At 44.5% G+C, this 24,545-nt stretch overlaps 1 protein-coding gene across 7 annotated transcripts in view; it reads right to left on the minus strand.

Moving 5' to 3' along the window:
• Positions 1 to 24,545, minus strand: part of RBFOX1 (RNA binding fox-1 homolog 1) — an 861,682-nt gene that overhangs the window by 591,232 nt on the left and 245,905 nt on the right. The window lies entirely within an intron of this gene.

A 24,545-nucleotide genomic window follows, 5' to 3' on the forward strand; every position in this document is an offset into this window, starting at 1 on the left:
TGTTCCCAGCCAGGAGCTGGCCAATTTGCAATTTGCTCATGACCGTAGGTTTGAATCTTTCCTTAAAAAAATAAAAATAAAAAATAAAAAAAATGAACGCATCCAACTTAAAGGAGAACAGGAGGAGACACGGTAGCCACCCAGAACTTGCTGGCAGCCACAGAGGACAGAAGCAAAGGAGAGCCGGTTTCCTTCGCCAGACTGAGCACAGCTGAGAAGCCACGCTAGCCTCAGTAATGAGTGCCTTAAATAATGAGGACGTCCGTCCAGTCAACTTGGCTGAAACCGTCCTTCACAGCCACTGGCAGTGCCGCTGGAAGAGGGGGAAGCCTCTGTAATTAAACTAATGAGGAGGAGATGAACTCCAGGTCACCACGGGTGAGGTGTTAAGGTTCCGGGGGTACCAGGCAGGCAAACCGGGACCACCGCGGCCAGGCGGGAAGCAAGCTGCCTGCCTTCTTTGGGTAGCGGGTGGCACATGGGATGCCTTTTGCCGGCACGGAAAAGTGGAGTATTTAAGGTCTCGTGATAACGGGCATTCATTAAGGACCGGCTTTATGAGGTGCGCTGAACTAAGGGCTTTCCATGCATTTTATCACGGTGGATGAGGCTGCTGGTGCTTTCCTCCCTCGTTTGTGGCTCAGAGAAGTGAAGCCCCCCGTTCTAAGCTGACACAGGAAGAGAACAGCAGAGCTTGGATCTGAGCCAGGCCACGAGGCTGCGGGCCCGTTTTCTGGATCTTACAGGACAGCCGCTGGTCATCCGCTCTCTAGCCACTCTGCCACCTACACACCACCCCAGCTCTGGCTCTGGAACGGCCCATAGACTGAGTGAGGCTTCTCCCAGCCCAAACGAGACCAAACATGTTCCCTTTCTGGGCCACCGCTCTGCTGCACGTCCATAATCTCCTTTCTCAAGTATCTTCTTTTTAGGATAAATACCCACATCTCCTCAACTTTGCCTCAAATGACATGGATTTGAGCCCTTTCTCTTTCCGGATCACTTCCTCTAAGATAAAGGGGGGAAATGAGGCAGAGAGAGGTGAGTTCGGTTCTGATCCGCCAGTTAATTGCTGGACCATGAATAAACCCTATAAATTCCTGCAGTGGGTCGAAGAGTGTCCCCCACAAATTCACGTCCACCTGGAACCTCAGAATGTGACCTCATTTGAAACAGGGTCCTAGCGGATGTAAGGAAGGTAGAAATAGAAATGAGATGGTCATGAATTAGGGTGGGTCCTTGATCTACGACAGCCCCCACATAAGAGAGGGAAAAAGCACGCACACAGACACACACTGAGAACTCACATGACAACAGAGGGTAAGAATGGAGAAATGCGACCACAAGTCAAGGAACACCAGGAATGACCAAAAACTGGAAGAGGCAGGGAAAACCTGCCCCTGGAACCTTCAGAGGGAGCTGGTCCTGCCAGACACCTTGTTTTCAGCCTTCTGATTTCCAGGCTGCAAGAGAACAAATTTCTATTGTTTGAAGACCCTCAGGGTGTGGTTGTTCCCTACGGTAGCCCCAGGAAATGAATACACTTCCTCTGCCTCATTTTTTCATCTGTAAGAGAGGTGGGAAAAGTCACACCCTCAATGCACAGAGAAGCTCCACACCATAGCACCCCTGCAACCAAAAAGCAGCCCTCTTTGTCTCCATGCAGACATTTGGAAACAATGCCACATGGGCAGAACTGAGACAAAGCTCGGGGCGGGGTGGGGGGTCACTCAAACCCAAACCACCAGGCATGACTCTTGTCATGACTCTGTGAAATCAATCTGTCAGGAATTTATTCTCTGCCTAATTTTCTGAATATCCATCCCATCGTCCTCCACCCTGCCTCGGGGGGGAATCCCATCCGTGTCCAACAAAGGTGTCCTTGTTAGTGGTCATGCTGAAACTCACACGCTGTATGTCTTTTCCACTCTCCAAACCGACCACCCCGGTGAGAAGAAAGGACATGTGCTGGGTCTAGGTTATCCCAAACAAACCGACACACGAGTCTTCTGACATGCTTTCCTCTTTAATAAACTCACAAACCATGCCTCTGACAAGCCTCCCCCGATGCGAGCTGTAGACTTACGAGAAGTCACCAGTCTACACTTTCCAGGACTCTCCAGTTCCCTTCCATCTGTTGTCAAAATTGCGAGGATATCTGATAGTTTCCTGTTTCCGATCTCATACCCCTCTACACTTGGCCACACATTCTCGATGCTATTTAGTGATCCGTACCTGAGTGATGCTATCGTTTTAGGATATTAGTCTAGGTAAAATACTTAGGTTCATTTAGAGCTAACTTCATCCTAAGACTGTTTCAGCAAACCTGCCATCACCCCTACCAAAGTTATCCCATGCCGACTGAAGATGAGGTCTCTTGACAGAGAGCAGTGAACCAATGGGGAGTTCTAGCTGTTTTTTGTGTTTTTTTCCTATGTGATAGACCAAATTTCTTCTATCAGCCCCCAAAGACCGTCAATCCCTTTGAGTTCTTTGGGATCAGATTTGTTTTTTGATTTTTCTGTTTTACGTTAGCATTACTAGCAACACTGTGAGGACTGGGCTTGCACACTGATGTGATTTACACTTGTAAATGAGGAACCAGAGGCATGGCTTGTAGCTCCGGGGGGGAGCTGGGATCCACACTCAGATCTGACTGATGCTAGCACCTTCTCTTACGAGTCTTCTGCCGTGCCGCCTTGTGTGCTGATCGCAAACCTCTGGATCTTCTAAGTTTCCCATACCGTCATCACTGGGTTCCACACTCCTGTTACATTTTCTAGGTATGTCAAGCTTGAGGATAATTCACGGCTGGTGCACACCTTCAAAGAAGCATGGGGGTTTACGAACACCTTCTGGGAGTCTTCCGCAAGTAGAAGTCACTTTAAGGTTTGGTTGAATTTTTTTCAAGGTGATCGGTTCCTTCTTGTGATTTAAGGAAGGACTTAGGATGATCAAGCATCAGCGAGAGAAATTCCACCCTGCGGCCCCAGCCCAGGCAGAGAGATTCCGCAGCTGCCCGTTTACACCCCGTCAGAGCGTGAGCAGTGTGCCAATTTGATTAGAAAATGGCTTACATGTAGAGCCAGTCCTGTCTATTAGAGGGGGAGCTGGGCTAATGTATCTTGGAAACGGGAAAGTCTGTCCATCCTTCTTCAAATCTGTAAGCCAATTATTATATTGGATCTTGACTTCCAATATTTCTGCAGGATTCTAGGCAGTGAAACTGTGCCAAGCAACAGGCAGATGAAAAGCCATGTTTCTCAGGACTGCAGACACCTTTTCTGTGCTGGAGATTAAATAAAGTGTGCTTGCTTGTTCTCTTTCTTCCTTCTTCCTCCCTCATTCTCCTCCTCCCCTCCTTTCCTTCCTACCCCCCCTCCCTTTTTGCTTCTTTAACACCAAAAAAATGCACTCTATATGTTACAGAGGTGAAGGAAAAGAAATCCCTTTTCCCGGTAAAAATCAAATAATCTGACCACCCTTCTTCCATCTAGAAACCTTTCTTTGCCGGGTCTTTTGAGAGTTGAATTCTGAAAGGTGGGATTCAGGAACTAAAATCTATGTATGCTCATTCCCTGGCTAGGTTTATCCAAGTGCGTTGGTCTTGGTCAGAGGAGAGTAACACTTAGGATTAGAGGAAGTATAGTGAGGAGGCATAGAGCGAAAACTCTAGAGCCAATCTCCTTACTAGCTGCCTGTCCTTGAGCAAGTTACTTAAGCTACCTGTCCTTCCACTACCCCATGTGAAAAAAAAGGGGGGTGGGTATTAGCAGTGTCTAATTTGCAAGGTTTATAATAGGCATATATGAGTAGATATCTAAAAAAGCACTCTGAGCAGTTTCTGGCACAGAGATAGTATTATACAATGCTTGTTAAATAAAATACATGCAATTAACTTATCCAGAGAGACAATGCATCGTCTCTATTCATTTCCTTGTTTGTTGGCTGAACAAATATTTGTGTGTCTGTGGTGGGCCAGAGGAGTTAAGGAAACCACTTCTGCCTTCAGGAAACTCTCTTCTAAAGAAGCTTCACTGTCTATAAGCACTTGAAGGTATAGCAAGCGTTTAGGAGAAAGGAGATGGGGATGTGGTGCCCCCTGACAACCAACCATTAGTTTCTCAGCAAGTGTCCTGCTGTCCAGACAGAACAGGAATACGGGGGCCGTGGCTGCAGGACAGCCAGACCTCTCGCCCTGCTCCCTGCGAGGGGAGGACTTGGCTCAGACTCCCGGGGAAATGATGCCTGCTTCGGAGAAGAGGAGTAGCTGACCCTTTGCAGCCTGCCTGCAAGGCCCAGCCGGACTCGGTATCACATGCTGCTCATGCAAACCCTTCCCTTGCAACCAGAGGACACAACAAGCAGACTACAAGGTCCAGAACTGCAGACGCCCCACGGAAACTTCCTCTCAATCTGATTTAAAGGTGGCACAGTGCCCTCTGCCAACAGGGAGGTGGGGGCTCAGAGCTGGGGGAGCAGGGACAGAGTCGGGAGGTGCGAGGGGCCAGGATCTTAGAAGTATGGCAATTGTTCCTCTATGTAATAGATCCCAGGGATCTGGGCCTTTCTTTCCTCCCTGCAGACATGCCGCGGCTGCAGGGAGAGAGGAGAGGCTGTGAGGTGTGTGTGCGCGCGTTTGCACGTGCATGGATGTATGTGTGTGTGTGTGTGTGTGAGAGAGAGACAGAGACAGAGACAGAGAGGAGATGAGGTATGTTGGGGATGCAGAGGATGAAAATATTCAGAGATCTAAGTACTGTCCTATACTCTCCTCCGTTCATTATAATTCTGCAATTTTGAAAAGCAAATCAAACCCCTTTGCAAAACCATTTTGTCATGGCACACAAATTAAATTACCAACTGGAACACACTGAACATGGCCTGGGAGCAATTAATAGGCCTGGAAGTCATGAAGAGGGAAGGAGAAACACCTGCTTTACAAATGCTGGCTCGTTGCCTCCCGGTTAAGGAGGTCTTGCTGTTTCTTAGAGTGATCCCAAGGAGCTGGGTGTTAGGGAGACCCAACGCGGGAGGAAGGTGTCTTGCTGACACTCCCACCCTGAGCTTTGGCTAAGTCCTGCAAAAAGAGCACGCACCGGACTGCACACAGCCTACTTCTCTGTCCTGCTACAGCTGGGTGCAGGACCTGCTCCAAGACCCAGTGAGCCCAGCCCACCAGTGCCTGTGCCAGCTCACCCTAGACCTGGCTTCCTCTCGCAAGCAAGGCTGGGGCGTCCCACAGGAGTCTGGGGATCCCGGTAGGTCCCTGTAGTGCAGGACAGAGCCAAGCCCTTTGCAAATAACTCTTGATTGCAGGGGTTTGTGAATCCCAGCCCGCCCAGGGCTGCTTTTGGATGTGGAGGCTCCAGTTTGAATCCCTACAGCGCCATCTGCTGGCCAAGTCCTCTTAGTGCGGAGGAGCTCCAGTCCCGTCTGGGACAGCAGAGAGGCAGAGACACTGGCAAGGACATCAAGCACTCCACACAACCCGCAAGGAGAAGGCGCCACCCTCTATCCACGATCCTCCCAATGCATGCTGCCTCTCCTTGGCGGCGAGCCCAGGAAGCAAGCATGTGACTGCAAATCTAACACCCTGGGATCTGGTTCCATTCCTGCTGTTCTCTCATTGTGTGGCCTCCGAATGTCCCATCACCTCTCAGGGCTCAGTTTCCTTCCATATAAAGTGAGGAGGAGGACTGGGTGATTTCCAAGGCCTCGTGCAGCTTTGGCTTTCTGCGAGGTGGGACTCTGAGCCCAGGCTGAAGACCAGCAACATCCAGAGTGAATTGTAGCTCACTGTTCACTCGATCCTGAATGTGCTGCCTGAAAGGCTTAACAAGGGAGGCCCAGACACTGTCCAACATCTACAGGAGCTTCTGCGTGAGGGCCTATAATTACTGCCTATTATTAAAAAAAAAAATGCATGAGAGAAAAGCTATGGATTATAAATTCATGGTAGATTATGTTTTAATGTTCCCCAAACAGAATAATAATTGCTAAACTGCTTTGGGTATCAAGCTTCATTGCACTGAACTGCTCTCCAAGAATTATTTTTAAAAATCACTTATGGTAGCAGGATGGCCCAATGTCACAGAGCAAGGCTGTCCATGGCAGTCTCTGTTGGAGCCGCCATGCCCCCATGTGCTAAGGTCTGGGGCAGTATATGAGTGCCAATGCTGTAAATTAAGGTGCAATTTGTAAATGCTTCATTAATATTTATTAAATGATTATTAGATGCTCTTACAATCTTTAATAAGATATTATAAAGCATGTCATTAAAATGCATTAGGAGCACATTCTTAGCAAGTCACACTATAGCCTGCTGTTAGGGAATGCCTGGTTTTATGATCCTCTTCCTAAAGCTTTCTCCAAGATAATGATTACCATTAAGATAGAGATAGAGAAATTTAAGTGGTTGCCTGTTCTAATCCACCCCCCCCCAACGGTGGCAGATATCACCTCCATGGCTTTCAGAAGCAGTAAGTCTTACTTGTTAACTCCCTTTCCTCTCTGCGTGATTAAAAATGGCAGCCTACTATACTGTGTTGAGAAGGATTCTGAGGCTCTACGTGAGCTGAGTGGAAAAGAAAACAGTAATCGGTAAGTGATGCCTGCTGTGTGCACCGTATGCACAAGTATCACCGGAGAGCAGGTAACTTCCACCTGTGATCTAGGAGAAGGAAGACAACCCCGTCAGAGATTTCCGTGTGTGTGCTGGGGATATACCCATGCTGAACGTCATTATCCGGGTCCCCTTTTGGTTGCCTCATATCCACATGCACATGAAAGAAAGCATGAAAAAGGAAAGCATCTTCTAAAGAAGATGTATGGAAAGACGGACAAAAAAGATCTCCATTCCCTTAGCACCGTCTGCCTCCTGTGGCCCAGAAACCTTCAGTTCATCTCCCGAGGAGCATAGCCCCTTCCTTCCGCAGTTTCCCTGTTCATGCTCTCCTTTGTTTGAACGGTCAGGATCTCTTCCCACCTCAGTGCCTTTGCTCAGGCTGCCTCTTTGCTTAGAATTCTCTTACCCTAAATGGGATTCCTTCTTCTTTCTCACGCCTCAGATGAACCACTGCCAATCACAGGGGCACTACACTGCCCACTTTGCCCGCGTCCTGGCTGCCTTTATTTAGTGCCAAGAGTAAACACTCAAGATCCAAGCCCCACCTCTGCAACCTTCTGGCTGCATGAACTTGGGAGCCGGTGATACCACTTTCCTGCCCTTCTGCTTCCTTGGGTATAAAATAGAAGTGATAAGAACAGCACCCATGTCACAAAGTCGGTTAACTCATACACAAAGAACATTGAGAAAGTGGTTGGCACATAGTGAGGCACCAGGAAGTACTTATTTTCTCATTTTGCCCCCTTGACTGTATCTGCTTTCTACATCCTCCTGCTAACGTCGGCTGTATGGGAGCATGACCCCCTCTGGAACCTCTTGTAGAGCCCGGCTCATCATCTGCCAATGCCCAATAGGTGTTAGTTGTATTTTAAACCAAGGGCTTCCCTGGTACTAATAAAGCATTATTTCTGCCCTAGTGGGGCACCTGGACTATGAAGAAAGAAAACGAAGAGCAACATGTCAGTTAAACCTCACAAGCTCGGAGCGACAGGGATGGTGTGGTGGAGTCAGAACACCCCTGGGGTTCCACGAACCTGAGTTTGAAAACCGTCTTTTCTCCTTCTCAGAATATGACCTTGGGCAAGTTATTTTTCTCTCTCTCTGGCTTCTGTTTGCTGATCCTTAGAATGGGGGTAATGATATTCACCTTTACGAATCAGGAAATACGTAGATTTTATATAGAAAGTAAATATGTAATATATATACACACCATATAATTTGCTATCTAGATATAACATATAAAGATATCTGTTACGGATCATCAAAGATGCTATTCTTACATTGTTACTTAGTGCTGTTTTCACTATTTTTTTAAGTTTTATTTATGTATTTGACAGATGGAGAGCACAAGTAGGCAGAGAGGCGGGGGGGGGGGGGGAGCTCTGCTGAGCAGAGAGCCCTATGCAGGGCTCGATCCCAGGACCCGGGGATCATGACCTGAGCCCAAGGCAGAGGCTTAACCCACAGAGCCACCCAGGTGCCCCTGTTTTTACTATTTATAGGAGGCTTAGTAAATAAACAGTGGTGGACATGTAATATAGCCTATGCATATAAGCAAAAAAAAAAAAAAAAAAAAAGGTGGGAGGGTGTTTAAAGTGAAAGGATCAGGCTCACATGAGGTCACAAGATCCCAAGAGGTCTTAAGGAGGCACCACTGGTTTTCTAACAAACACTTGGAGCTCCCAACAGCCTATTCAAGCCCTCAGGAAGGGTTCCCGTGTTGCCCCCAGGGGCAGGCCAGCATTGATGTTGGGGGAGGAAACCTCTTGAGTCCCCTGGTGTCCCCTGGCACAGAGACCCTGGGAGAAGAGCATGGCCAGAAGCCTCCTTCTAGGTTTCCCTCCACAAGTCTTCCTCCTTGTTCCTTGCAACCGCACAAACAGGCGTGTGGTCAGACCCCAGGGAGCTCTCTTACAAGCCACAATATTGTTCTGGCGATGAAGCAAAGTGGGCGCCATGTTTCTGAAGCGCCCCCCACCCTCCTTAGTACAGGCTTTGGAGTTGGAAAGAACTGAGGTCGAATCTCATCCATGCCACTTTCTAGCCACCGGACTACTGAAATTGTGACATTTAACTTCATTTAAGTCTTTCCCCCACCCCAGTGTTTTTAAAGATACGGATAATTAGGGCGCCTGGGTGGCTCAGTTGGTTAAGCGACTGCCTTCGGCTCAGGTCATGATCCTGGAGTCCCAGGATCGAGTCCCGCATCGGGCTCCCAGCTCCACGGGGAGTCTGCTTCTCCCCCTGAACTTCTCCCCCTCTCATTCTCTCTCTCTCTCTCAAGTAAATAAATAAAAATCTTTAAATATAAAAAAAAATAAATGAATAAAGATACGGATAATTATAAGGTAGCACAGGTACAATTTAAAAATGGCAATTTGACAGTGTAAGTGTAAAATGTCTTATATTACAAATAAACATACACTTAGCACATGCTTGCAATGCTCAAAATGTTAAAAAAATAGTAGCTATTACCATATTTATCATTTTTATCAAGGCTGCACCATTTCATCAAAATAATCATCCAGTCCCATGATGAACGCCCATAAGGCTCTATCATAGGAGAAAACCCTGTCATACTGATCTGGACATTGGTTGTCACCCAGTATGATGAAGCAGTAAGTATTTTCTTCTGTTTTGCTCAGCGATTCTAGATGCGCAAGCCAATCTGCTAAAGGAGTCCAAGTACGGGGCGCGGGGGAGGAGGGAGGTAGGCAAGTTGGGAGAAACACTTAAGACCATTCATACTCATTCCCTGTTTCATTTCTTTCCTTCCTAGCCCCTCTTTCCCTTGTGGGTGACACTCTGAAGCTGGACAGCCTTTGGGAAAGTCAACTACCGGCACCGGCAGATGAACAAGAGGACCCCAGTGGCCTGCACAGGGCTGTGTGGCCTTAGCCAAGGACATTTTAGAGTGAAATGCAAAGCAAAAGGGCCAAAGGGCCCCAGGTGGTAACAAAGAGACATGGGAGCCGAAGCAGTACACGCTGGGAAAGAAGAACAATTCGGTTGGCAGCAACTGGGCTGACATAAGCTTTTGTTGACTATTTACACATCTGTTTTTTCATTTATTCTACAAATATTATGAGGCACCAACTAAAACCAGGTACTAAGGTAGGTACTGGGGAACAGTAATGATGTAGGCAGGAAGGTAAAGACTTCATAGAAGTATGGCTCTGAGATGGGGCACCAGGTGGCTCATTTGTTAAGTGTCTGCCTTCGGTTCAGGTCATGATCCCAGAGTTCTGGGATCAAGTCCTGCATCGGGCTCCCTGCTCAGCAGGAAGCCCACTTCTCTCTCTCCCAATCCCCCTGCTTATGTTCTCTCCCTCGCTATCCCTCACTATGTCAAATAAATACATAAGATCTTTAAAAAAAAAAAAAAAAAAAAAAGAACAATGGCTCTAAGAGAGGATATTTCCCTCATTTTCCTCCTCCTCAGCCCCTTCCTTTTGTAATGTAATCACACGGGCAATATCCCATTTAATTCGCTTTTCTACTTATTCACACTTTCTGTTGGTATCTCCGGTCTTTAGTTGGGTTTGATAAAACATAGATAAGTCCTCCTACATCCCCCTTTCTTTATTCTTTTCCCTTTTTCTTTTTAAATCTATATTTTGGTTTTGCAATAAGTTGAGATTTTCGGAAGAGTTATAAAGATAGTACAGCGAGTTTCTGTGTACACTTCCCCGGCCTAAGAAATCACGACGTGTGATTGTGCCCTGGCACCCTAGGGATGCCGGAGGAAGATACAGAAGGTACACGCAACCTAGTCTAGAAGGCATCGTAGGGGGCTTCCTGGGGGAAGCAGCATTTCATCAGAGACAAGAAAGAAGAGAAGGTGTCAGTGAGAAGAAAGGGCAGATCGTGCCAGGTGGAGAGAACAAATTGTATGAAGGCTGGGAGGTGAGCAAGAGCCAGGCTTATCCAGAGCCACTGAGAGAAGATCAGTATTGTGGGACCACAGATTGGGAGGTGAAGGCTGCAGCTGGCCAGACTCAAGTGGTGGAGGCTTACTGCGGAGGAAGACGTGGAAGTTTTCTTCTGTGAGTCTAACCTGGTGGGCAAAGCCCACAAAGACTCAGTGTTTGGGACCTGGCATCCCTGCATCGCCTGAGATCTACTTCCTCTTTGGCCAAAGGCAGGCCCTTCCCAGAAATGAGGAGGCTGGGATCACAGCTCTGTGTGGGAACTGAGTATCACAGCATATGTCCCGGGAGCAAGAGGACCATGGGTCAGGGCCACGGACAAGGCTGCTTTTGAGCACCTCGCTACAAAATCGCTGAGAAAAAAAATAAAATAAAAAATAGCGTGATTTTTCTCAGTCTCTCTCCTTCTTTCCCTCTTTCTCTCTCTCTCACACACACACATACACACACACACACACATTTTCATGAATTCCATAAAACTCAGTTCAAAGCTCAAAATTATTCATTTTGTATAAAATCGGAGGTCCCTTTTCAGCCCAAACATCAAAATTTCCCAAATCGACCTTTTTACCTCAAGCAACAACAAAACTAAACGAGGTAAATGCACCAAATTATATTATTTCATAGTTTTCTTCAGTATAGAAAATGGAAAGGCATATAAGGGAAGAGGCAAGGGTTTAAAACCACAGGTTTAGATAAAATACTACCAGGTATATGAAGAAATCCCAAGAGCCTCCCCACTAAGAGAATGTGTGTCGTTTTCAAGCTCAATAGATATCATTACCTCTCAGCCACCATACCTACCCATACTCACCACCCCCCAACACACACACACACACACACACACATTTATAAAATCCCAGCAAACTAAGGACATTCTTTCTAGTTCTGAATAGGAGTGGGCTTTAATTTACAGACATTGCCCATGTCTCCAAACCAGGATCAGTTAAGGCAACAGACATGAACATACACACACACAATTATGTTCAAATAAGTGTCCAGAAGGATGAACCTAATGGGGAGTGACCTAAAGCAATCCCTAGAGCTTATGCTTCTCACTGAGGGTCAAGATCTCACCTGGGCTGTTAGAAATCCCCTTGCATCAGAAGCAGTCAAGGAAACAACCAGAAAGAGGGTCGGGAGAAAGAGCCTGTCTTCTAGGCAGCTGCTGATCTGAAATGATCCACCAAAGTGTGGCTCATGGAAATCTGGCAAGAGGTTCAGGCAGAGAGGTCTCAAAGTTAGAGGTGGGTTTGTGCCACGCAGGCCAGCTGTCGGATATGAGTGACGGCCTCCTGATTGCTACTGCGTGAATGTTCATTCTCTGAATGCTAAAGGTCCCATGAAGAGGAGGGGTGCACACCTAATTTACACATCACAAACAATTTGCAAGTATGGTATTTTGGCAGATTTGTTCCTTGTCTCGCTCTCTTCTTACAAAGCCCCTGAGACTCCAATTCTCTCGAAATAGATAAATAAGAAAAGAAATAGGAAAATACATTATAAAAAAAGAAGATGATGTTCTTCTCCCAGAGGGTTACAATTCATCAGTATTTGTTTGGAAGTCGTCCTGTCCCAAGGCTGCGAAAAGGTGAAGAGAATGCTATTGAGCATCCAGAAAAGCAAAAAGCTTTCCTGGCCAAGGTCAAGTATATATCAGCCAGGAGACAAAGCAACACTCATTTCAACCCGAGGCCACAATGTACCTTGACCCCAGCCTCATGAAAACAACAATTTGCAGTCATCTATAAAACACGTCCTTTACTTTCTCTGTTCCATTGGCTTCTTCTGAACTCAGACTCCTGAGTTAGCAGTATCTGGCTGTATTTTACAAGCATGTGTGTGCGTGTGAGTGTGTGCGCTGCATTCTAAGATTTGGGGCCAAGATTTATCTCATTCTCTGATGGCATTTTATCGTTATCAGAGAGCAATAAATTTCAGCTCCGTTAGCACTGCATTTAAATATGCACCCGCCAAGACAGAAAGGTGCTGGATCTATAGCACGCTATAAATTTCCATTATTTGCCATCATTCTATACTTGGGCCTTGGCAGAGCCCAGCCGAGACGGCACATTTTGTTTAGATAGCTCCTCTTCCCTACAGGGAAACTTCGCCAACACTTGAAGCAGATACAATTTGCTGGCCGCAACTCTGTTTGCACCTTAACAGCTGTTTTGCTTTTTTATTTAGAGAGAACGGGGTTGCCGCCATCTGTCTTTTGAAAAATGAGTTCTGCTCACAGCAACATGGAACCATAAAAGAGAGAGAGAGAGAAAGGCTGAAGGATGAAGCCAAATGTCATGATAGAGAGTGGGTCAACATGAGCAAGAGACAAAAATAATGATGAAACATTTACCACTTGAAAAAAAAAAAAAAAAAAAGAATGGGAAAAAGAAAACCAGTCAGGGATCTCCAGGCTGGTAAATGGGGCTCCAGTTCTCTGTAACAAGTGTTGGCAGACCCCAAATAAGGAATAACCTCACCCACTAGGCATCCAGATCCTCTGTCACGGAGGCTGCTCGTAGAATCCTGAAACTGCCCAGCCAGGTAGATATTTTAATCAACTCCAATCTAGCAGCAAGCAAGATACAGTCACGGGTATCAGTCTGACCGGGTTCAAGCCTAGCATCTCCACTTTCCAGTTCTGCCTCCTGTGTTACGCCTGTTTTGAACCCACCAAGTGATTACCCAAGTGAAAGAGTATCTGGAAGGATTAGGCGAGACGATGCCCACAAGACCCCATGCGCAGCTCTTGGCACACCGATGTGCTTAATAAATTTCCCCTACAAGTGTCACCACAGCAGTTAAGTGACAGGCTCGCGTTCCACACCGAAGGCTGGTGTGGAACTCGAGCCCAGACTTAAATCCAGTTGGCGAAATTCAAGGCCAGTATTTCAAAACACGTATCTAACAGCCCTCCTCTAAAACTCAAATGCACTGGCTGGTTTATAGGACGGTACTACTTAAACTCCCCATCCTCGGTAACTTAATACAGCAGCAGGGCATTTCTCACATTTGCTACACGTCTGAGGCGGATCCGGGGCTGCAGCAGCTTCTGTTCCACATAATCACTCAAGGACCCAGGCAGATGGACACACCAGCCTCCCAACATAGGACTGCAGAGTCACTGTGGCAGAGGAGAGTGCTTGGAGAACTTCCACCCACTCCCTGAGCTCTGTCTCAGCAATGACACACAGCCCACTGGCCAGAACTAGTTTCATGGTCACACTTGCCACCCTGGGAGGTGTGGTCTTTTTGTAACTGAGAAGGAAACCTTGTAACCACATGGGGAGAAGCGCTAGTGTTGTCTATCACACCAAAAACACATGACAATGGTGGACTAACTGGGTCTTTCCCCTTCACGGAGAGGGAAGCATGTTTCATTTCTTTGAAACATGCTGCTTACTTGTAAGCAGTTGATGTTCATGATTCCCCACTATGTAATGATATATGGTTCCCTCCCTACACAAGAAAATGGCATTAAAATGAGTTATTGGGAATAGAATGGAATGGAATGGAACAGGAGATGGAGAAGTGAGATTCTAGACACCCAAGCATCGAAGAAAATTTCAAATATGATCACACTTCCTTGTTTACTTTAAAGAATCTTTTTAACAAGAGGAGATGAATCATAAATGGGTTTTCTCACTGGCTCTCAAGCTAGCCAGAAACTCAAAATACTGTAACCAACCTCTATTCAAAGCAGCCCTGAAAATTAAGATTATGTTTGATACAAGAAGGGAAAAATTGTTGCTCCTCTTCCTAGACTAAAAGTCATTTACCAAAACCTCCTGCTCCATACGGAATCTATATGCCAGTGGTTCTGATCCCATAGGTCTTGAACAGGAGGAATTTCTGGTTTCCAATCCCAGACCATATGCTCACTCATAGCCTCAGTGTCCTCTTCTACAAAGTTATAATGTCTTTTCAAAGCCATCTGATTGTGAAGATTATATTAGAAGATACAGCTGAGTACCTTTAAATATAACTGTGACATGACGCGGCTCCTTACTATTACCATGACGAAGCCAGACCATTAGACAGTGGACAAGAGGAGAGGAGAAAGGGAGCATTCACTATGCACTTTATTCCAGACCCCAAGTTTATACTATACCATGAAGACATCAAAACATGATAAGACAAAATATGGTATACACATACATGAGGCTTCAAGAAAGGAAATTCTGCAATATGGGACAACAGAGAGGAACCTTGAGGACATGATGCTAAGTGAAAGAAGCCAGTCCCAAAAGGGCAAATACTGCATAATTCCACCTCCACTTGAATGAGGTATCTAAAATAATCAGATTCATAGGATCAGAGAATAGGATGGTGGCTGCCAGGGGCTGGGAAAGAGGAGGAAATAAGACATTATTAATTAATGAGAATAAAGTTTCGGTTAAGCAAAATGAATAAGCTCTGGTCATCTGCTGTATAACACCATAACAATAGTCACTAAAGAGGCACTGTACATACAATAATTTGTTAATAGTGTAGATCTCATGGTAAGTGTTTTACCACAATAAAATAAATATTTTATAAGTTCAACCACCCCCCCCCAAAAAAAAACTGGAGCTCAAAAAAAAAATACAATTTTTGTTTTTGTTTTGATTTTTTACAATTACAATTCCTGTTTTCATGAAGCTTACAGCCTGGTAAAGAATTTTCTCTTCAGACTGTTATCCACTCTTCCTCGCCTAGATACAATTTCCATCACCTTGAAAACCTTGGGATATAAGCCAGAATCTATTTCCCAAAGCTTTTGATGAATTTTTGCAAAGATCATTGTTCAACTTAGACTTCAGCCTACACATTGCTTTGAACAGATTTGCGTTGTTAGCCAAAGTTTCAGAACTTTGGACAGTTCTTTTAAATTTATTCTCCTAACAGGTTTGCCACTTCAATTACATTATGCATTTGTTTTTACTCTGCTGAGTGAAAACTGTTACCTAATTGCCTCTGTAATTCCTTGAAACACTCCCCTTCTTTCTTTTGAAGAGAACCTCAATGTGGAGGATAGAAAATACAGGATTTCGTTAAGATCATCCTCTTTCCTCTCTGATTCCGAGAAACAGAACATCAACAGTGATGTTGCCATAATAGATTGCATCGGCTATTCCCAAGCTTGGCACTACTGACATTTTGAGTGAGAAACTCTTTGTTCTTGGGAGCTGCCCTGTGCTTTGCAAGATGTTTGGCAGCATCAACTGACTCTACCCACTGGATGCCAATAGCAACTTCTCCCAGTTGGGGGAGCCAAAAACGTCTCCAGATATTGCCACCTGTTATCCAGATGGGACAGAATTACCTCCAACTGAGAGAGGCTGGTTTTGGTTTATTGCACATATACTATGAGCAAAACATCAGGTTAAGTTCTTAACATACCTTACTTCATTTAATTCTCTCAACAGCACTGCATGAGAGGAACTATTAGTATATGGATTTTTAGGTAAAAGACCTGAACTGGTAAGTCTCAGAGCTGATGTTCCAAAGTCAGTGCCCTTTCCCATACTCTGTGCAGTACACACAAGTCAATTCCCCTACTCTCTGTTCATCTATGGAATGAACTGTATTGACATAGAAATGAACAGTAAAGTATATTTGATGTCTGAGTGAGAGCACTAATTCTCTAAGAAGTTATACAACCTCCCCCCACCCCAGCCCGGCCAACACCATGTTCCATTCAGACCCCAAGATGTCATGGATCTCCAAGAAATGCACTAGCAATCCAGCAGGTACTGAGTGTGGATGGAGCTCTATACGGCACCAAAGCTAGGAGAAGGCCAGCTTCTCTCCTACCTGTTCAATATGGCAAGACAAAATTTCAGCCACTCCTCAGTTTTCAACAACTTCGTTCTCTTTGGGGAAATAAATCTGGACCTATAAGATGTCTCTTATAGCAGATGTTGAGAACATTCTTCTAAGGACTTGTCCCTTTACCTTTGGACACAAGCTTGCCATGGAAACAGCTCTGTTTCTATAAGGTACCCTCAGCCAGAGCTAACTAGACAGTTGACTCAAGCTGGACTAACTGGAAGCTTCCATTGATAATTCGCCATTTGATTGAGGAAAGATAAAATGATAACTCATTCTTCTCTAATCTCTTTCATGGTAGCATGTAATTTTTGTAATTTGAGAGATTTTGGCAGCCATTTGTTACTTTATGGGCCGGGAATACTATTGGACAAAAAGAGAGAAGAAATCAAATGTGTTAGAGGACAGAGGAACAACCAGAAGGATTGTCCTGGTGGCATCTGAACTTCCCTGAAGAAGCGCCAAATCCCTAAGTTTAGTTCATGCCAAATTGCCTTTGGTGCTTCAGCTAATTTGACTTTGCTTTCTGTGACCCACAAATACAATAGCCCTTCAGCTGGAAGTGAAGAGAAGGTGGTAGGCACCGGCACACTGCCTTGGAATCACGGCACTAAGTGGAAAGGTTCCGACGGAGGGGCTCGACCAGGATGCACAGGCTGGAGCATGTGGAAAGTGTAAGTCTCACCTCAGAAAGTGTAAGTGGATGGATGCTCATCACTGCTTCTCTTCCTTGAAAGGAAATGCTGATTTGTCTCCTTGTTGGGTATTTTCAGTTTCTGCCTTGAGAAACAGTGTAATCTAAAGGGGGAGCAGAGGACCAGGAAAGACTCTTTCCTATAAACATATAGGATTGGTTATGGAAGCTTGTTAGTCTATACAAGGATTAGTCAGATCAGGAAAGAAAATCCAGAATTTTTACATGGCATGCACAGCGTGAAGGAGGCAGATACATGGTGCTCCAAAATCCAGGTCTCTCCAGGTAGTTCTTATTAATGGAGCTTGGGAAATGAGGGAGAAGTACTATTTCATGTCATGAGGGACTGAAGGCTACTGATCTTCTGATATGCCCACATGGCCCCAAACATCACCTGGGGGGTGGAGATGAGTTGTCTTTTGTGAAATATCATGGTGTGAAACAGACCTAAGTTTCAGTCCCAGGTCTGTCTGCCAATAATTGTTATATGACCTCCTCTACTAGGCACTCAGTCTCTCAGCCTCAGATCTTTCATCCTTAAAATTGGGGCGATTTATTTGGGGGCATGTAGGGTTACGGAAGAGTTAAGTAAGAAAGTAGAACAAAAGCTCCTGCTAGAGCTCTCAGCCCTCAGTGACCGTCAGTAACCGGTAGTGAGCACAGTGTCATCCTAAGATGATTCTAGACCTTCAACTGGCTGAGTACTAGATCTGCTTCTCAATGGTGACACCACCTGTCTGGCTCAGACCCCATCTCTTTTCTTCTGGAGATCTGAATGATCTGGTCTGACCTGGAATGTCTGGCCCAGACTAGATAGAGTGATCAGATCATCACTTCAAGATCTACTTAGAAAAAGACAGTATCAGGGGACGTGTCCAAGATGTATCTGAAGAATGGGAACGTGTTGGGAGAGAACTGGGAAGAACACATGGCACAGCCCGAGCTAATACCACCTGACGGCATCTCACCCCTTCCCATTCCCATGACTGACATCACTGACTCAACGACGCCTTAGAAAATTAGCCTATTACGCGAGGACACAGCGGGAAAGAGCCTGCCTGGGTTCGCATCCCAACCTGCCACTTAAGACCGACCTTGACAAGTTCTTTAAGCTCTTTGGGCTTCAGCTTCTTCCTCTCCAAACTAGAAATAATAGTAATAGCATCTCACAAAATCATATTAATATTAAATATTATTAATATTTAAATATTAAATGTTAATATTACAGCAGCCCTTAGAACCAGGCCTGGCATAAACGAGGGATAGCTGGGCGACTGTTAATTAAGAAAATAAAATAAATCCAAATTGTGGCACAGGTTTTGAATTTTCAATGATACAGTCACAGCCTGGAAGTCTCCTTTCTTCTAGTAACTCCTCCATCCAGGCAAAAAAAAAAAAAAAAAAAAAAAAGTGATTTTAAATTAAAAGCCCACAAATTGACTTCAAATAAACAAAACACACAACACAAAAATAATAGAAAAGAATAGCTAACGGAAGTGGATTTCTCATCTTGCCCACTGCCCTGCTCTGACTCACTGTGTTGTCTTTCATAGAAGACAGAAGCCCTGTGTTCTGATAAGAAAGGAGATTCCACACAAAAAGCTGTCTCCATCCTAGTACAACCTGCATTTCCCTCATAGATCACCAGGCTTCCGGCCACTAGGCTGTAGGGATGTTAACGGACCCTGTCAACTCTCTGTGAGGGTTCTCTTCTGGAAAAGCATGAAACAGTCAGCGAGTATCGTCTGTGTGTGCTCCTGGGTAAGGATCTAGACCTACCAGGATGTAGGCTTGATGGTAATAATCCAAGTTCTTTCTTGTGCATTCTCCAAATACCCATGAAAAGCAGTTTCCTGCTGGTCCTGGAGAATTTGCCATTTAGTCCTACATTGTCGGTGGATTTGTGCTTGTGGGACTTAATACTGACGCATGCGTGTAAGGGGTCCTTGTAGTATCCACAGCTTATTCAGCCTGAACCCTCCTGGAATGATCACGTGCTTTTCAGAAAAGAATAGAGTTGATGCCCTTAGGCAAACCGTTACAGAAGTGAACTAAATTTGAATTCTCCTAGGGCCTCTTGAATGCATTCTTTTTCTTTTTTTCCTTAAGAGTTCTCTGAGCTTGTATCAAGTCTAATTGATTTTTAACACAGGAAGCCTTACCTCCCAATATAGCACTGGGCCTTTATTCCTTCTAGCCAATGGCAAAAGATCCATTTATAAATTGTTAAACATGTTCACAGCTAAACGACACCAAAATAGCCCAGGAATATTTTAATATTCATAGTTTGCTTTGATTAAAATACAAACTTTTCACATTAGCTCTAGGATTATTTTTCATAATGCAGGCAGGTTACAGAGCTGAGTGCCACTTAATTTAGTGTTTAATCAGGAGAACTACTGTGGCATCAGGCTGATTAGGTTGGCTCAACTGCTGCCTGCTCAATTTTTCCCCATAATTGCGGGATATTTTTTATGGTGACAAGTGCCCAGACGGTAGAATTCCAATATGCTATACATCAGCCTCTCCATTATTGGATTAGCTAGATGTGGCATCGTTACTGCGGCACTACCATCCCTATCATTGATCGCATCGTCCTTTCCATTCCACAATTAATGCAAGTCTGCTGGATTGATCAATCTTCTCATGAGCTTGGGCCGCAGTCAATATATTCTTATGGCTGTGTGTTAGTGATCTGCGGGGTTTCTTGTGAGGCCTGTGGATCTGTCACTGTGGCAAGAGATTTTCTCATTTTTAAGATGCCCCTGAACCCATCAGGCTGCCAGACACATTGTTTTCAAATTACACAGGTGTGGAAGAGAGGAAAAGGAAGGAAGGAAGGGAGGGAGGGAGGGAGGGAGGGAGGGAGGGAGGGAGGAAGGGAGTTTTTCAACTATAGGAGTTCTGCTTTCCTTCCTTTACTTTCTTTCCTCCCCTTCCCTTCCTTTCCTTCCCTCCTTCCTTCATACAGCAGGCTAGCACTTGAATTATTACTACGTTAGTTGAATTTTACTTTCTAAAATTTAAGGATGTTCGGGTGCCTGGGTGGCTCAGTGGGTTAGGGCCTCTGCCTTCGGCTCGGGTCGTGATCCCAGGGTCCTGGGATCGAGTCCCGCGTCGGGCTCTCTGCTCAGCGACGAGCCTGCTTCCCTTCCTCTCTCTCTGCCTGCGTCTCTGCCTACCTGTGATCTCTGTCTGTCAAATTAAATAAAATCTTTAAAAAAAAAATAAAAATAAAAAAAAATAAAATAAAATTTAAGGATGTTCATTCAAGTCCCACGAAAGCCAACCAACTAAAATTATCATCTGCAAGGCAAAGGGGTTTAAAAAAAAAAAAAAAAAAGTAGAGTTTGCAAACAAATGTTCTCTGGTGCTAGCTCCTCCCATGTTGCAGTGGATAGACTGTTTTCAAGAAAAACTCCCACATAAGACAAGGAAGCCTGATAGCTGTGGGTGTGGCTAAGAACCGGATGACAGGTTTGCTACTGGCCAATGTAGCTAATGCTAATTTGAGAGAGGGACACAGAAGCCCAGTGTTGTAACTGGTTCCTTTGCTACCATTCCTGAGATTTGCTGCCATTTCCTATGCTTCTCTGGGCACCTACTGTATTAGGAGGCAGGCCCTAGTTAGCCATCCTGATATCACATGGAGGTGTCGCTCCCCCCCCAATGCTTTACTTCCTAATTTTGAAGTGTCTCTTGGCAGCCTTCAGAAATGAACAAGACCTGTTTTAAGAACAGAGAGGCCCAGGGGCAGCAGCCCCACCTCTCCCTCACAATTTCCAAGTACCTGTGTGAGGGGAAATGAGAAAATTTTCTCGGAGTTTACCCTGTATTGCCAAGAGAGTGAGAGCAGAATATATGCAAATTCACATGCAAAAAAAGAGCTTCCAAATAAGAGAAAAGAGACACGTGCTATACTATATTGAAAGAATGGTTAAATCCACCAGAAGATGGTTAGAGCGTGGGAGTGTGATAGCTATGTGTGGTAGGCAACACAACGGCACCCTCAAAGACATCCGTGCTCTAACCTCCATACCCTACAAATACGGCCCGTTACATGACAAAGCAGATTTTGTAGATGTAACTGAGACCGTGGACCTAAAAATGGAGAGATAACTCTGGATTTGGAGGAGGGCGCAGTCTAATCACACGAGCCTGTAAAAGCTGCGGACTTTGCTCAGATGATCTGGGAGAAGCGCGGCAGGAAAGAAAGTCAACGCGTTTCCAACTGTGAAAACGGCTCATACCCTTGATGGCTCAGAGCTGGAGGGGACCCTGTGCCAGGACCAAAGAGGCCTCAAGGACCCAAAGGGAGTCCCCAGCTGACAGCCTGCAAGGAAATGGTGACCTTAGTCTTGAAGCTGCGAGGAACTACATTCTGCCAATCTTATGAATCCGGTTAGACGTGGATGCTTCCCAGAGCTACTGGGACGTAGCATCTTCACTTTGATCTTGTGGAAGACCAGTGGAACCAACTCATCTTCTGACCTGGAGAACCTTGAGGTTAAAAGTTCATGTTACTTCAAGGTGCTAACTTTGTGGTAGTTTGCTATGGCGGCAACAGAAAACATAGGCTATGGAAACACAGAAAAGAAAAAAATCTAGATGGGGAGGCGGTTCGAAATGATGGATAGTTCAAAATGAGTTCAAAATATTGGTCTACAACTTACTAACTGTGTGTCCTTGGGCAAATCATTTAACCATATTAAGTATCCCCCGCTTCAGAGACTTCAACTATTAAAAAGAGGGAGGGAAAAGATTTAAAAAAAAATAAAAAGGAGGGAGGGAGAGAGAGAAGGAAAGAGAGAGAGAGATTGCCTGTGCTTTCCAGCTAGAGATTATCAGATCACACCTGTACTTGAAACGTTGGGTTTATTACCTGTGGCAATGAAGGAAGATGTACACCATGAGGAACCATGGGGTGTCTTAATAAGATGGTGTCAGGGACGACTTCACATAGGATTTGGGCTTGTGCTCTTGTGGGAGGGTTCAAGGAATCAGGGCTTTCCTCTGGATTGGTTAGCATCAGCAAGCGAGGCAATTTTATTATTGGGGATTTTAATAAATCTTATATGGAAGGAAGAAATAGTGAAACTAAAGCAGTAGTTGGTAAAGAAGAAACAGTCATCCATATTAGCCAGAACTGGGAGATAACCGGTCGTTTTTGTGGTTTAGAGAAGGTTTATGGTTTTGACTGAGTTCAGAGTGGTCTTGTTTTGTCCTGACCCATCAAGATCAGGGGATAGCCTGGTCTGATGTTCACATTTTGTGAGGTTGTTTCTGTTTAAAAGAAAATTAAGGGGCTGTCCGAGAGTGTCAGGTGCCTCCTACCCACACCAAGGCTGAGATGACAGGACCTGCTAGGGGCTGTTTTTCTACTTCTCAAGACAATAAATATAAAGGACTTATCACCATGCCTAAAACAGAGTAAACACTCAATAAAAATAGTTTTTAAAAATTACTATTGTGTTACAGAATAGCTCATAGAAAATAAGGAGCCCAGTCGATTACCAGATGGCATCCTTCATATAATTCATCAAAAGCTCCATAACGTTTATCTCTTTTTCCCTCCATTCTCTCTCCATCCCTCTGTTATACAGGTCAACAGGATACTTAGCAAGCACGAAGACTCTCTCATTAGAAAAGAAGGAGACTGGGGTGCCTGCGTGGCTCAATGGGTTAAAGCCTCTGCCTTCAGCTCAGGTCGTGATCCCAGGGTCCTGGGATCAAGCCCCACATTAGGCTCTCTGCTGGACAGTGAGCCTGCTTCCTCCTCTCTCTCTGCCTCCCTCTCTGCCTACTTGTGATCTCTGTCTGTCAAATAAATAATAAATAAAATCTTAAAAAAAAAAAAGAAAGGAAGGAAGGAAGGAGATGGGAATATAAGCAAGGAATCATTAAATTCTCTCAAAAGATAAGGGAAAGTCTATTACCACTCACCTACTACTAACTTATTTCCTACACATGAGAGAAGAGAAGATATGCCTTTGCTCAAGGGTTCAACCTGTCCTGTTCCAATAGGTTCTGACAGCTACCTGGTGTACTTCTAGAGACAGATTGGGTTGGGTTGTCTTAATTTGGTCCAACCAAGGTTTCGTGTTTTACAGCCATTTCCTCCTTCTTGTATGCCAGCTCATCATACACTTTCCTCTTTATGATGTGGCTTCTTGTGTAGTTTCCCCTGGTAGGGAAACTTCTTGCTCCATATAATATAAGTATTAGAGCCTCCCAGGAAAATTCCTTCTAAATTCAAGTCATTAAATGGAGACTCATTATATTAATAAATCTCATAAACATGTTTAGAATGTATTCTTTACAAAGAGATGGTCTCTCTCTTGAGCACTGACACAGCAGGTTGCTGACTCAGTGAGGTTAGGTCACATCCAGACTAAGGTAAGTACACCAGGGCAATGAATTCTCCCAGCTGTGTGATCTGATCAGATCTTGTGGTGTTTTAAGCACATCATCTGATATTTATGTGTTTAGTAGACATAAACAGAGCCCTGACGATCTGAATTGAGTCACTTTAATTTGCAGGTATGTATATTTCTTTTCTAATTTTAAATTAAAAACACACACCTAAAATTTAAAAAGATGCCCTACTGAATATAAGAAAAAAGTGGTTTCTACACGGGGGAAACGGTGCATATTTTTAAGGGGAAACAGACAAATATACTGATAAATAATTCTTCCAATGACAATTTCATTGACTCACTTTCTGAAAGCAATTCACCAAATAACCAATTCTCCGAAAAACCGTTAGTGAGTGTCCACACTTTCTACATAGAATCTGGTCAAGGGGTTGCCCCTTACTTAGTCTTATCCCAGGTAGCTATAGACATAAAATTAGGATCTTTGATATGTAGGTCATATTTTTTCTAATACATACTAACTTCTTTATATTTAATCATTAGATTATCAAAAGGCCTTCCATTGATGCTATATGTTATCAACCTTGGGTTGATATCTAAACAAAGTTTCATGGAAATACCTAATTTTACTTCTAAGGTCCTTTAACCCCTAATATTTTATGCAAAAAAGATGAGTATATGCGTAACTATACATCCTTGAGGAGCAAGATGAGAAGGGGTTCAGAAACTTTTCTATAAATGGTTTGAGTAACATTCTTCATTTCTCTTTAAACCCAATTTATGCAATAGTCCTGCAAGATTAATCTTTGCGAAGCACAAGCTGATTGTACTACCTTTCTTTGAGAAACAAAACAAAACAAAAAATAGTCTCTAAGATCTACGTGTAGCTTATAGAATAATATCAGAATACTTTTCTTTGCATTCAAAGCCCTTCGGATAGTGGCTTCCTCTCCCTTCCTAGGGCCCTCATGCTTTCCGACTCTCTAAGTTTCTGTCTCATGTTATTGTGGCTTCAAGCCATGTCTTAACATTCTGACTTCACTAAGATGCTGAGAGAAAGTCCTGTCTGGCTAATTTTCCTTTATTGTGTAGCGTCAAGTACAACA

The sequence above is a fragment of the Martes martes genome (assembly GCF_963455335.1).
Source record: "Martes martes genome assembly, chromosome: 18".
NCBI classification, from domain to species: domain Eukaryota; kingdom Metazoa; phylum Chordata; class Mammalia; order Carnivora; family Mustelidae; genus Martes; species Martes martes.